Consider the following 14709-nt stretch of genomic DNA (forward strand, 5'->3'; position numbering starts at 1 on the left):
TATATATATAAATGGGGGGGGGACTCATCGCTGAGATAAGACAGAAGAGTTGCCCACTGCTGAGGTTGTCATGGTGAGGACTTTTAACTTTGATCGGCTGGAGGCTTGGCCTGAGGCATTTTGGAAGACAGCTGCATGATTGTGGCCCAAAGAGAAGTAAGAAAATGGCCAGTGATAATACACTCTCTCTCATAACACAAGTCATAAAAAAAAAAAAACTTGGAGAACCTAAATTATCTTCAGAAAAATAAACATCTCTATTTCAAGATTAACTGACAATAAATGTGTGTGTTTTTTTTTTTTTTTACTGCTAAAGTTATTCAGTGCGCTTGTGAAGTTGAATGCTAAACATTTCAAGTATTTCTGTGGTTTTTTTAGCATTGTGATTTAAATTTATAATAAATGTATAATATTTATAACAAAGATGCTTATTTATTGCATTGTGCTCATTTTTGGGTAAATATAGTCCTGTCTGAGAAACGGAGCACGGGTCACCCCAACAACTGGTGGTGTGCATATGTGTGGTCATGTCTGCAGTTGGATGGGTGACTAACTGCGGAGCTATGACAGGCAAGCATACGGCAGCATCGTTATGGATTTTAGCTTGAGGGCTGCTGTAGGGTTTTACGAATCAGTCTGTTCCTCTCTTCATTTTCTTCTTCTACCCTCCTTTCATCTCATTCCACTGACTTCAGTCCTAGTTTTAAATCACATTTCCAACCATGGTCCCGTACTATGATCATTTTCTAATGCCACTGTCAAAATTTTAATGTTAGGGGTTTAATGTCTGTTTCTTTCAACTAAGAACCACAGTATGTAATAATTCTTGCAAGATTTGGAGCCAAGACTCAGACCACGACCCAGAATCAGGATAAGAGTATTCACTGACAAATCACTATGAGGAAGATGATAAGCTGCTTCTCTGGAACTCTACACCAGCCAAACACTGCACAATAGACAGACTGATGACTGACGAGGACAGTGGAATGGCTATAATGCTGATTCATGGAGGCTTTACCCGACTGAGGTGGATTCCAGAATTAACAGCATGGAGTCTTGAAAGCCAGCAGACTTGGCCTGCTGGAGACAATGCTGGGACTGGTTCACCCACAGCACTGTCTACATCTGGGGACACTGACTCTACGAAGGGACCCATAGGTGACGACGTCACGACAGAGTGTTCCTGCAAAAGGTGAGTCTGAATTAACCAAGTAAAAGACAGCGGTTAATTAGTCCACAATTCAGAAAATGTTAGTCAGAGGAATGGCCCAGGTCAGAAACAACGCAGGCGGGTTTGCAGAGTAAATCCAAAGTCTGCCTGGCCAGGTGAGGGCCATGAGCAATCAGGACCCAGCAGGAGCAGAGGCACAAGTGACAGCAATGAGTTAATCAGCAGACAACAAGGAAGGGAGCGGCAGGGAGCAGGAGCTGCATCACATGACAGAAAACACTGAAATCCTTTCACTGTAAGAAATGCCATATTCCTTAATATGAACCGATAAACCAAGTTAACAAAAATATAATTTTTACACTCATGTTCAGTAAATTATGATATGTGTTCCACTGAGGCTTGTCACATTTAAAGTACTTATTGAGAAAAATCTGTAGGTGAATAATACTCAAAATTAAGTCATTATTTTTAAATACATTTTATTGATCTGATGTAATAATCTAATCTTTAGTGTTGCATTTCCATTATCTGTCAGCAGGAACATTTTATAATTACCAGAAACTTGAAAGCATCAGTCTGTGTGTGGTAATCAATATTAAGTGCCTTGTTTAATAAAGTTAAAGGAAAATAACTTCAATAATACTCTAATATATTGGAAACAGTTGCATGTGTTTTTAAAACCCGACAGCAACCGACGTTGCAAAATAACATCTCATTTACCGATATTGCCTTGTGTATAACTTCTTTTTGTTTTTTTTGGTCAGGAGGAAAGAAGGTGGGCAAGACTTGAGACAACCCACACAACAGAACACATCTCCTAAAAAGCTCTTCAAACAAGGTGTGCTTCTGCTTGTCATGAGTGATGGCTGGGAGATATAAAAATGCACATATTCAGCCTGTGTGATTTGGGGAGCTCTTGCTGTTTCCCTCTGTGGAGCAATTTGAGCATCTAGGGAGGAACAAAAAAGGGTAAACACATGTCACTCAGCTTCAGCAAGCTTCAGTGGTGACTGGTGCATGCTGGCGAGTCAACAGTTTTCTTTTTTTTTTGTTCATGTTTCCTTTGTACTGCCCATCTTTTTGTTTCTTTCTCGGTTATGTTTTTTGTGTGTGCATGCATATACATGACTTTGTATTCGATCAAGACCACAGCATTGAAAGACATATACATGATTCTGTATGCTATGAAGATAACCTCAAAGACCAAAGCATTCAAATGCTTAAGAAATGCACTGACATTAAAAGAAAATATTCTTTTTGTACACTGAAGCATCTCAACCCTCTTGGGAGAATTTACTCTAGGGTGTTGAAAAGGAGGATTCAAAGACTTACTGAACCTTTAATTTAAGAATATCAGTGTTGCTTTCATTCTAGATGTGGAACAGTGTACACTTGTACACTGTTCCACTGAGATCTTTACTCAGTAAGTTGTTTAGGGTGTCAAGGTAATTTGGTTGTTGATGGAAAGCTTACAATCATCTCCTTGAGGCATTTCGTAGAGGGTACCTTTGGAGTATGGGGTACCAATACATCGCTGCAGGGACTGTCTGAACCTTGTACAGGATTCCCCATGGTGTGGCTAGATTCACCTGGTTGAAGCTCAAAGTATTGCAGGTTGTGTTCTAGCTCCAAAGGAGTTGCAGGATTTGATGCCTCCCTTTGGAGGTCTTCTGATTGTGGACCAATAGACCAAAGACCCATAATTTCATGGAGTAACATTTTATTCCTTCTGGCTCATGTAGGAACACCTTAAGCCGACAGTCTTTGTTGAGAGAAATGTCTGGGTTTCCCTCATGTTGCCTCCAAAATTCGACCTTGCACAAAAGACAGTGACTGGGGGAATAGATTTTAAATTCCTGTGTAATTAAATGAAGACTCCATACTTCGTCTTTGGGCTTCAGAACACCATGCATCTCTATTTTTTTGTGTGGACAGACAGTAATGGCTGCAACAACTTAGTCTTGACAGACTAATAGAATGCACTGTCAAGAATCTATTTCACAAAAGCTGTTGCTGTCAGTGTGGTGACAGTTCTGGGATGTTACCATTAAACCATCCACTTTTCTCTGTTGCTCCAGTTAATGTCTCCCATTAATTGCTGGTATGTTACATATTTGTATTTAGTAGTCTTGAGATTAGTCTTTAGATTTTGCACATAACTTTATATTTTTATCTGTCTGATTAAATCATTTTAAAATAAATAAAGTTATGATCTCGTAGCAAGCACTCAATACTTGAGCAACCTTTTAACCAAAGCCTTTTACCTCTTGAGTATATTTTTGTTGTATTTACTACTTTGTACTTTTACTTGAGGAAAAAAAATGTTAAAGTAGTGCTAGTTTTCCTTGGGTATTATTTTTGACTGCTCTACATGCATCTGAGGATGACCCAGTGGAAACGTGCCATGTGATGGTGGTGATCGCCCGCATTCATAAAATCATTTTATTTAAACAAACACAGCTAGGAAACTGTTCCATCCTGTTATCCACCGTCATCTGTGCAGATGTTTGTATTTACAACTGATTGATAAAACACTGGATGGGAGGTGGTGTAAACCCTAGACAGGTGACCAGTCTTATCAAAGGCATTTGTTTTCTAATAAATTAGAAAACAAAAATCTAAATAAAAAAAATGTATTTAGATTTTCTGATGCTAAAGATGTTGCTGTGTCTATACACAACACAACACAATCAACCATAATTTCAAATTTGAGCAAATGTATCCCTGTCGTAGTTGGAACTTAACACGATCAGTTGAGAAATTTGGGTGATTAACATCAAATGACGTAAAAATAATTGAATCCAAATGATCTGAGCGAGTTCCTTTTCTGGCAACGTGAAAATAAATCCAACCCCGATGACCCACAGTAGACTGTAAGAGGGCAGACTAACAATGTGATTCACTCCTAGTACAATGGAAACTGATGATGTTGTTCAGCATGACAGGAATGAAAAAAATCAGGATGTGAATTTTGAATAGCCCAGTGCAGTGTTCAGTTCCTCTCTCACTTTTGTGAATCCACACATGGAAGCTCTAACAGTTTATGCTTACTTTTTGCAGTTTACAAAAACTGCCATAATGAATATATGTTTAATTACGTTTTCTTTTGTTAGAGAAGCAATGAAAGTAATTACCTTGCACTATGCCTCAATTAACCTTAGGGGTGGCAAATTAGGTGCTATATTTTTAGAAAAGTATGAAACTTAATAGTTGTATGGAAAAGATAATTAGGCAATTTTCAATGAAGCCCTGCATAAAAAAAAAATACAATTCAATATGTAAGAAAAGCAATGACAGTATTTTAGGAACCCCAGGTTGAAAGACTCAACACAAAGACAACAAACACCCTATATATAAATTTAAAAAAAGATATGAATACATAAAAACACGCTAACGCAGACGTAATACGTATAATTTACCATTCATGTTATACAACGCATCCATACACATTGGCAAATTTATTCTTGCATTCTGAATTTGTTCAGATTTTGTTAATTTGCCTTCACAAGCTAGTGTAAAAAATCTGTATTTTTAGTGTGAAGTGTAAGGAAATGAGACATGGCTCTTTTTATATAAAAACTATAGAAATAATATACACACCACAGTTCTCATAAATTACGAACTTGTAACCCCCTTACTCTAATGCCCCTGAATAAAGGCTAGCTCTACTTACTGTCTTCAGAAGGCATCTAATTACAATCCAATATAATCTCTGGAAAAATACACCTATTCTGTGTAGACTTCAGACTCTGAAACATGAATGAACCATCAACCAAGAAACAAGTTTAAAGCATGGTTAGCTTATAAAACACATAAGATCCATAACACATGCTGAAAAATCTACTAACAGGTTTGTTTTATACCTGCAATAATGGAAGTTCAGCAAATAGAAAGCCATTGTTAAAAAAATGTCATGTGCCATTTGAATAAAGTTGCAAAATGTAATCTCTAAAAACTGCTCTTGCTAGGTTTTCTGGCATTCAGCAAATAAAATTAATTTGGTCAATCTAACTAACCCAAAACAAGAGCAGTTTGGTCTGATTTAACTCCAAGCAGTGACAAAAAAAATCTCTTCTTATTTGGTACATGTAACTATCTGGTTTCAACCGTTAACATCTTATGAAGATTAAAACAGCTGTAATTGAGGTGAGAACAATTAGGCATGATCTCCACACTCATTTTAACACCTATTTGTTTAATCATCATTGTTCATCATTTTTATTCAGTGTGGCGGATGGGTCACCAAAAAGAGCATTTTTTGCAACAAAAAAAAAGTTAGCAGCGATACTTCTGAGTGTCATGATTCTTGTGTGTTTGTGTTTCTTCTGTGAGAGTGTGAGTCTCCTTTCTCCTAAAGATCTCCACAGGTGGGCGTTCCATCCTCACAGCGGGCAGACCTTGCATCATTAGGTCCTGTGGATATAAGGAGCTGCATGACAACCTCTCTTCACTGGGTGATTAACCTTGTTGAGTAGATCTAGCCACTCTGCTACTTCTGTGAAAACCCTCTAGAGAAATGATCTTGTGTTGCCCACACCCTTGTGTTCCCAGATCTCATTCAGTTTCCTTGTTCCAAGCGTCCACCTGCAAACCTACAACATCAAGATCTCTTCCAGAACCTACCTACTCGTTCCACGGTTGTTCTCTGTACCGTCAGTGTCTTCCAGATTTCCACTTGCCTGCTCACTCTCAGGCACTCACTGTATTCCCTATAAAATGACAACCTGACTGGTAAGGGTTTGAGTCCAGTGTTTGTGAGTAAAAATATGCAAAAAGTAAATATTTTGATGTTTTGAATCTGAGATGAATTTCACAACTTCTTACCAAAAGCCCGTTAAGTCTTCTTGCCTTGCTGAGCAGAGACTTTATATGCAGTTTTACCAAAATAGAGAGAAGATCACAAACATCTCTGCACAATGCATTGCATGGACACAAAGAACTGCTAAACTATACCAACACAAAACGTAACATTTTGAGTTGGTTTTACTAGATATGTAAAATACATATGTATATAAATCAAAAAGTACATTAAAGCCTTGACCAATAGATAATATCTTCTTTTTCCTCACAGAGAAGTGACACTCCCATCTGAATTTTCAAAGACATTGCAACCAGAAGCTAATAAGAGCATCTTAATTTGCAGAGCACCTGTTGCCTTTTCACCACCAACTCCACAGCTGAATAACATAGATGATCAAGCGTCCTGCACGGGTCAAGACACCAACAACAGGGTCTTTACACTTTCAGGCAATGTGGGGACGAGGTGTCCAAACACAACATCCAGAAGAAGTAAATCATCTTTTCACTTGACCCATGTTTGTGCTTCAGTGGAGCATCTGTAAAAACCACATGCAATCCATTTCCTCCGTAAGCTCAACACTAAAAGCTTCTCTCTGCACATCTGCATCTCAGAACATTGATGCACTGCAAAAATAAATGTCTTTCGGCTAATGATATAACTAGTGTAGACAATATTTTGTCTGTGATTGGAATAATGATGCTTTTATTTGTTGATTATTACTGGTTGACTGTCTCACCGCCTGATAGTGTTTAATGTAAAACATCAAAAATACAAACGAAAGGAGGCATATAAGTAAGTGATTTATGGTGATTTGGAACCATGAGGAAGTTTATTTTTATCTACTTTATGCAGAAGTATCTTTGTCTTTTTGCAGTAGGAGTTTGTCTTTGTCTTTTATGCTGAAGATTATTCTACGGGTTTCTAAATGAAGCACAGAAACCTGTAAAATAGTTTCAAAAATGTAATAAATCTTGTACCTCCACTACCATCCTCTTTGTTGAGTGTAGATAAATGTGGGTTTTTATAATCTTATTTATCAGAGTTCCAGTTCTTTTAGGCTTGTAAATTGGGGAAACTTTAGGCAAGTAACTTTTTTTTCTTCTTTTAGTCATTTCCTGCCCTCTGATAATCAACAATCATCAGACTTTCGTGAAAGGCACATTCTAATGTTTTTTTTTTTTCTCTCTATTTTAAGAAGTGATATTAATAAAGTTCTGGATTACTCATTAAAACTTACAAATATCTCAAGAAGAGAATTATGAATCTTAAAAATAAACAAAATGTTTTCCCATTCTTCTTAGCAAAATGGCTCAAGTCGATTCAGATTGCATGAATAATGTGAAAATCCGTATGTTTAGAGTTATTGTTCTGCTGCAAGCTGAACCTCTCCTCGAGCCTCAAGTGTTTTACAATCTTTAAAACACATCCATCCAGGACAGGTGCTGCCTGTCCTGGATGCTGCCTCCAAAATGTTTTGCAGTGGGGCCAATGTGCTTAGGGTTATGTGAAGTGTGGATGACTAAGTGTGGCTGTTGTAATGTTGCTTTTTATGTTGAACATCTTTGAGCTATGGAATTTCACCTTGGGGACAAACAAAGTTTTATTCTATTCAATCAACAGAATCTCTGCAGCTTCAGCAGAGTTACTATTGGCCTCATGCCTGGTTCTCCGGTGAAAGGGAATTTCACACAAGCGGATGACTTGTTTATTGATTGATTTTATTGATTCTGAATGCGTTTGGTTGCACTTTGTTCAGGGGTAACGGAGTAAAGGGGATGTAGACAAATGAACACCAAACTTTTAACATTTTCACATGCATAAGAAACTGAAAACCACATATCCCTACCGATTGTTAGTCTTTCACGGAATATCTCCCCTAAATACTTTGAAGTTGTCGTGTTGCATGAAAAAAGTGACAAGTTTGATTGGTGTGAAGTGATCTGCAAAGCACTGAGACTAATTGTTTTTCAGTGTATGATTATGCTGAATAATCATACAGTGTGACTTCTTTTATTTATTTCAAATCTTTGGGCAGAGTATATCTGTTTCCATCATGTACGTGTAGTGTCTGCCACTAATGACAGTCCAAATAAAGCAGAGCATTGTATTTTAAGGTCAAAAAGTTAATTAGATTTTAGCTAATCTCACATAATCACCACTGTACTGATTGCCTGAATTATGATTTCAATGGTTGTCGCCATCATCCGCTGATGACGACAAACACCAGTGATGGCAAACTCACTCATGATGCCCTCACATGTGTGACTGGGTCTGAACCCCGGGCCCAGGTGAAAGTTGCGCTGTGCCTTTGTGTGCACTCTACCTGCGTGTTTCAGTCTGAGGAGGGATTATTTAATGAGGATGCAGCGCTGCTTCTTCTGAAATAATTTACATTTCAAATGCATGAGGTGATTATTTCAGTGAATTAGCACGGTGACTTATTGTTGAATAACTTAGCTCAGTCAAGCAGAATGCAGACAGCTAATGTCTACAGAGGCCCTCCACCAGGCGAGGAACTGGGTGGAGCTCTTTGGCTTTACCACCAGGGGTCAAATCCCCCCACCCCCAAAAAACAACTAAAACTAAAAAATTTAAAAGAGGAAAAGAAAAGAAAAGGGGAAAAAAACTGGCTGTGGAAGCATGTACAGAAGAACCGGACAGATAAACGAAAGCAAAGTAAGCAGAAAATGAGGCAAAAAGACTTAAGGTAGAATGGATGTGAAAGGCAAAGGGGACACAAGAGGGAAGAGATGAACATTGGTTTAGAAGAAAATCAATAAGTAACAAAGGGGATACTGGTAATTGCCTTGCAGACATGAATGGATTGAGCAGCTGAGGAAGGGGAGCATACAGGTACAAAAAGGAAGCAGAGAAAACTGAGATAAAACAGAAAAATGAATGTACATCATAAATACTGTGCTGGTCTAACATACATCTGAGGAAGTTTAATCAGAATTACAGAAAGCAATTCAAGTCTTAAAAGCTTTGTGGTTCTTTTCCAAACATTTACATTAAATTGTTTCTATTTCTCCGTTTCTCTTTAACTGACTTATTTTTCTCTTTAATGCTGCAATTATTTTCAATTTGCTCAGTGGGTCAAAGGAGAGATTACAGATTTTATCCAAATATATAAATGAAATAAAAAAACTAAATACGAGACCTCTCGCGTATCAGTTTTGAAATGTTTCTTAAAACACTGACCAGGTTAAAAGCACATTGCTAATGTCTATAAGACAACAATAGAATTATCTTACAATGTTGACCCATGTACAAGATTTAGCCATAGATAAAACATAAATCTGTAACGTTTTACTGATTCCTTGTCTTCTTTTTAGATTTCCATGTAATAGAAGGAGTGAAGATATTAAATATTTTGGTATTCAATTGGATACTCCCTCGAATGATCAAATAATGAGGTAAGGTGCCAGGTGCTCCCAGACTTACACTCATTGTTTATTGCCAGTGTAATGCAGTGTCTCCATTTGGTAAACCAAAACTTTATCTTTTTGACTTTTGTTTTTAATATTTTCACAGAATCAACTCATATGCCAGCTCAAGATTCCTGTATTCCAGAGGTCACCAACTTTTTTGCAACTGAGAATAATGAGAAGGAGAACCATTTTTGATAAATACAGTTTACTTAGAACACTTTCACTGAATGTTTTGTGATTTATCTGTCTTTGAAACAGTATCTGCAACCAACTTGTAGTCTTTGGGGGCAACCTGGTTTCTTCTGGTACCGTGTTGGTGATCCATGCTATACATGGATCACCAATGTGTCAACACCACTACACCAGAGCTGAAAACAGTGCATTAGATAATTCCTGCAGGGTTTGTTTAAATTTATGGGGGAAAAGCGTGTTGTGATTTGATTTATCATTAAATTGATCAACTCCAAGTGAAAAATCCAAGATCTGACAATATTATCGAGATCAACACTTTTTACATGTGGTCAAAACCAAATGTCTGAAAATACGAATGATTGCAAACACTGTGTGCTTTTTAGAAGCACTATAGTGATACTTGCTATATTTGATGTACTTGTATACATAAAATATTTTAAAACAGTCATATTTCTGTTTGCGGATGACAAGAATTAGGCAGTAACAGATGAATTACCAAAAAACATAACTTAATTTTTAGAATACCTTTAAGAGTGACCTGTCATGATTAAATGGCACAAAATAATGTGATTAAATTTGAAGTCCTCTTCACTCATCACTTGCTTGAAAATGCATGCTCAGAGTCATTCTCCACTTTACAGACAATTTTATGTCGGTTGCTCTCAAGATTATTTTCAAATGTTAAGTGTTTTAAAGAAACACAAATGTTTCTCTCAGCAAGGTAATTGTTGGTGTAGTGCTAATGTGCAACACTAATTTGTTTTACTGTAGATGTTCACATGTATTTTGGTATGTTGGCAAACCTTGGCTTGGGTGTTTTTCTCTAATTTGATTCTCATTTATTGGTGTCTTCCATCACAGATAATATAACCAAAATAATTGTGGAAGCATAACAACTTCCTCAATGTAATACAGTGAACAATGAGTATACAGTTTTATCATAAACCTTTTTCCTTGACATTTTTTTTTGTTTAAGCCAAAGAATTGTGTCCTAAAAAAAGTTTTTTCAATATTGTCAGCACATTTTGTGAAGAAAAGCACGGTTCCATGCACAACAGCTCCTTTAAATGTGAATGCACATTAACTCAAACAAAATAAAACAATTACAGTGCTCATTATGCCTAAGCAGAGCTGAAGGTTTAGTAGAGCTAGTTAAAAAAACACCTATCTGACTTGCAGAAGGGTTGAAAATATATGAATATTTGTTTATCCGTTTATTATTATATTTAGTAGTTAAAATGACTTAAAATCCTGATATAATCCTGAAACCAAAGATGAAAAATAGATGGGTTAAGCTGCCAAATATATCCAAAGCCATAATTCAGACTGATTTACCTGAGGAATTAGGGAGAAAAGGCATCATGTTTTTCTTCTTATTCTGGCAACAAAGCTCTAATGGTTGGTGTAACTCATAACAGTTACACCACTTATACTTTTCATTGTATTTGTATATGCTTAGCCAAGTGTACATGGTGACATTCCTGTCCTCTCTCTCAAACCAAAGCACATTTTAGATATTGGGAGAAATCCGGGGTTTCTGAGAAAAAATAAAATAAAGAAATTCAAAATATGTAAACTAGCGAGGTTCTTTGGAGGCACATGTGGGAGCTGCCCAGGGGATGGGACATGGAGAAGATATAACTTATCTGCCACTTGTGCCTTGAGCAACTTTGTTGCTTTTATGCATGTCCAGTCAATAGAGAGCTGGTATCGCCTGCTTGCTGCTAAGAATGAGGAAACTATTTTATATGTTTTTGTGTGAATGCACTAAATGTTATCCCTTCCCAAGGTTTAGATTATTTTCTGCTTTTTTATTGGTTGGGAGTGGGAAAGGAGAGAACTTGCCCCATTGCCTTTGATGGAAGAACCGCTGCTGCATTCCCAGTACAGAACAAATGAATGATGTTAAAATCCTTTGCTAAACTTACAGGTACCAGAGTTCAGTTGTTTTCTACAGATTTACCAACACATGAGGAACATGTTTGTTTTTCATAATTTTATAAGCTTATAATCAATCAAAATATGGTACATTAGAGGTTATTGTGAGTGACTTCCACAGTGGAGAGTGTACAGGATAAATGCTGCCTATAAAAGCACCAGCCATCCTTGTTACTGCTGTCTACATATCCACATACCCACTCTCAGCCTCACACATACACAGCATATTATGTTCAGCTGTCCCAGCAATTATTTGTGATTAATCATTTGATTGATGCAGCAAACATGTTTCTGCTTACGACCAAATAATGGATCAATCAGGGAAAGGAGAGAGATCATTTAGAAACACAGGAGAAGCCATAAATTATCTCTGATTGCCTGGCTCATGATTAATGCTCCAGTGTACAGTGCCCTAATGTGATTCATCAGTGTTTTATATGTAATTGGTGTATATCAAGGAGGATAAATTAGACGAAAGCAACTTGAAACATGTACTGTAGCGTATGTATGACATGAACTAAAACAAAACAAAAAAAAAAAAACAAAGGGGTGCACTAGAGCTCTTAAACACTTCACTTTAAAGAAACATCCCAATAAACCAGGAAAATGTATAAAGTCCAAAATTCCCTACAATTTACATAAAAAGCAATAAGATCTATCAACTCATGTAAATACCACATCACAATTTTGCATTTCTGGTTTTCATTTTGTTTGTGAAGCATATTTTAATTGTGCATGAAGATACACAGTTAACGCCTTATAGGGCTGTTATCTGTTGTCGAGTTTCTAATTTAATTTGGTGAATATTTATCTGATCACTTGGGGGCACTTGTAGCATTAAAATTTCATTCCCAGGTGGTCAACTGTTCAAGAACAGAAATAAGAGAGACATTAATGTCATAACGTACTAAGTCCTGACACAATCACCTTAATGCTGTGAATTACACACCCTTTATCCTAATATATGTGTGCTATTCAAAATGCAGATTTATCAATAGCAAAACACATTCCACAAAATCTGCCTGATTAATTCATATCTCATATGTAGATATAGTGTTTTCCAGCAACTTCAATCTATTGTGCATTTAATCTAGCAATAAAGTCATTTTAATTCTGCTTTCCTAACTTTTTGGAAGTCTGCATTGAATACATTAGTTCATTACTCTTAAACCCTTTAATCTAGTCAGGTTATTACTTAAAGATAATTCATTGCACCTTGTGGATTTAATGTTCCCTATAACAGAAGCCTTATACTCGCTTGATTTTATGTACTTGCTTTATTACAAAATCAGACATTTTTACTTTTGTATAATAGTTTAATCAAACTTTAAATTCTTAACAAGAGCAAATGAGCAAAACACTGCAAAAATCTACCAAAGAGACCTGTAATAATAATGACAATAATTTACTGTTAATATCTTTAATCTTCAGCCAAATGCTGCTCCTCTTACAGGTCTCAGTTAGATTTGTTTGATTTTTGTTTGTTGAGATGTTCTCTCCTCCTCACCACTGAGGGGATGGGCTCACCTGTCGGATCTGTCCCCCTCTCTATTTTCTCATAATGGTATGATCCCATGTCCTCACATTTGATTGGCCAGGCTGCCAATGCTAGTCAAAACAAACTTCCCCATGAGCAGAGCGGAACCACTGAAAGAGTGAGAGCTGAGCATGTTAAGGGAAAACAAAAGAGGGAAGAGGGCTCCCTCCCTGCCCTTTTCTTTTTCTCCCTCTCTTTCTTTATCTGTCTCGATCTCTGTCCACCTCTGGTGTGGGGTGCTGCTCAATGCTGCTGTTTATACCCCCGCCCTTATAATGAAAAAATTGCTCTCGATGAGGTGGCTGCCCTTTGATGACTATCTGCTAGGGTGGAGATTAAAAAAAAAAAGACAGATCACACAGAAACGATAGATTTTTTTGTGTGTTTGATGAATAATGAAAGACTTATTAATACTTTGCAATTCCACAACTAAATATTCCTATGCTTGTAGTCTATTTCTTTTATTATTAATAGGATTAAAAATAAATCAGGTGCAGTTGCTATGCAAAATGACATATAATACATCTTTGTTATTAGTCCTTAACGTTACTGTCACTTTTCAATGCAAGGTCATCATAAGTTAAGTTTATTAGTGGTGGAGTTAGTGTCACAGTCACGAGATTCTGCGTTTTAGTCCCTATGGGTAACTTGCATGTTCTTACTGGTCTGTGAGGGTTCTCTCAGGTACTCTGGATTCCTCATACATTTTGAAAACATGTGTAATAAGTAACAACTCTAATTCACCCTCACTGCAAATGTGATTGCTTACATTAGTCTATGCTCTATTCGATTTAGATAGATAGAGAAAAAGCACATCTTTTTTTTTTTTTTAACAAGAACAAAAGTCTGAACGAAACTTCAGAGCTCATATTTCAACAAGAGTTCACAGATACTTCTTCACCTTTGCTGCTTTTATACACTCTCATGTATAGTCTTAAAAGCTGTTTAAACTTTAGAGAGTTTAAACATACTGCAGAATCCCCCCAAATTGCTTTTGTGTCCTTATCAGTACTCCACAACCTTCCCCTTTATTTGCCAGGGGCTTCAAATGTAAAATTCCCAATGACGTTTGACGAAAGAAACGGTTTGACTGGCCTTCTTTCCTGCTTTAGCTTTTGCCTCTGCCCTACATTCTTAACATCATCTGTTTGAACTGCTTTGAGATCTGGAGCATTTTTCTGATCTTATTTTGGATGTAGAAAACAGTATTTATCTATTTCCTGCAAAACACAGGTTTTCATCGTAACAAATATTAAATGTGTGTACAGTACCAGCAGAAATCATTAAAGCAGTATCCATGCCAGAATGGAAAAAAAAAAATCTACAAAAACAGTTTGTTTCACATGTGAAAAAATCTTTGCAATATCCAAATAGCAGCCTGAAAACAGTTATCCCTGATCAGGTACTGTACCAGACAAAATTATTGTGGTAATGTTGTGTAACATATTTGAGGTGTTTTATTAAATCTGGAAAATAACTGTTTTTGTTGTATCTCTTTTGGGAAAGGTTGAAAACTGAAATCAAATTCCTCAGCAAGGACAGACAATATTTTAGATGTAAGGAAGCCTTTGGAAAAAGGCACCAGAATAGCAAAATGGTTTTCTGCACTTTATTGTTGAGGTGGTTTCATCTATTATCC

At 36.7% G+C, this 14709-nt stretch overlaps 1 long non-coding RNA gene across 2 annotated transcripts; it reads left to right on the forward strand.

Annotated features, from left to right (window-relative positions):
- The first annotated feature begins 1367 nt into the window (after positions 1–1367).
- LOC103464130 (uncharacterized) lies at positions 1368–9626 on the forward strand. 2 transcript variants are annotated; one of them, XR_533598.1, is made up of 7 exons: positions 1368–1466; positions 1936–2009; positions 5529–5625; positions 5723–5902; positions 6243–6538; positions 9308–9388; positions 9507–9626. It is a non-coding gene; the product is annotated as an uncharacterized LOC103464130 (long non-coding RNA). The 2 variants fall into 2 exon arrangements; XR_533597.2 differs by having other exon boundaries at positions 6315–6538.
- The last annotated feature ends 5083 nt before the right edge of the window (positions 9627–14709 follow it).

Source organism: Poecilia reticulata, linkage group LG1, assembly GCF_000633615.1.
Source record: "Poecilia reticulata strain Guanapo linkage group LG1, Guppy_female_1.0+MT, whole genome shotgun sequence".
NCBI lineage: Eukaryota > Metazoa > Chordata > Actinopteri > Cyprinodontiformes > Poeciliidae > Poecilia > Poecilia reticulata.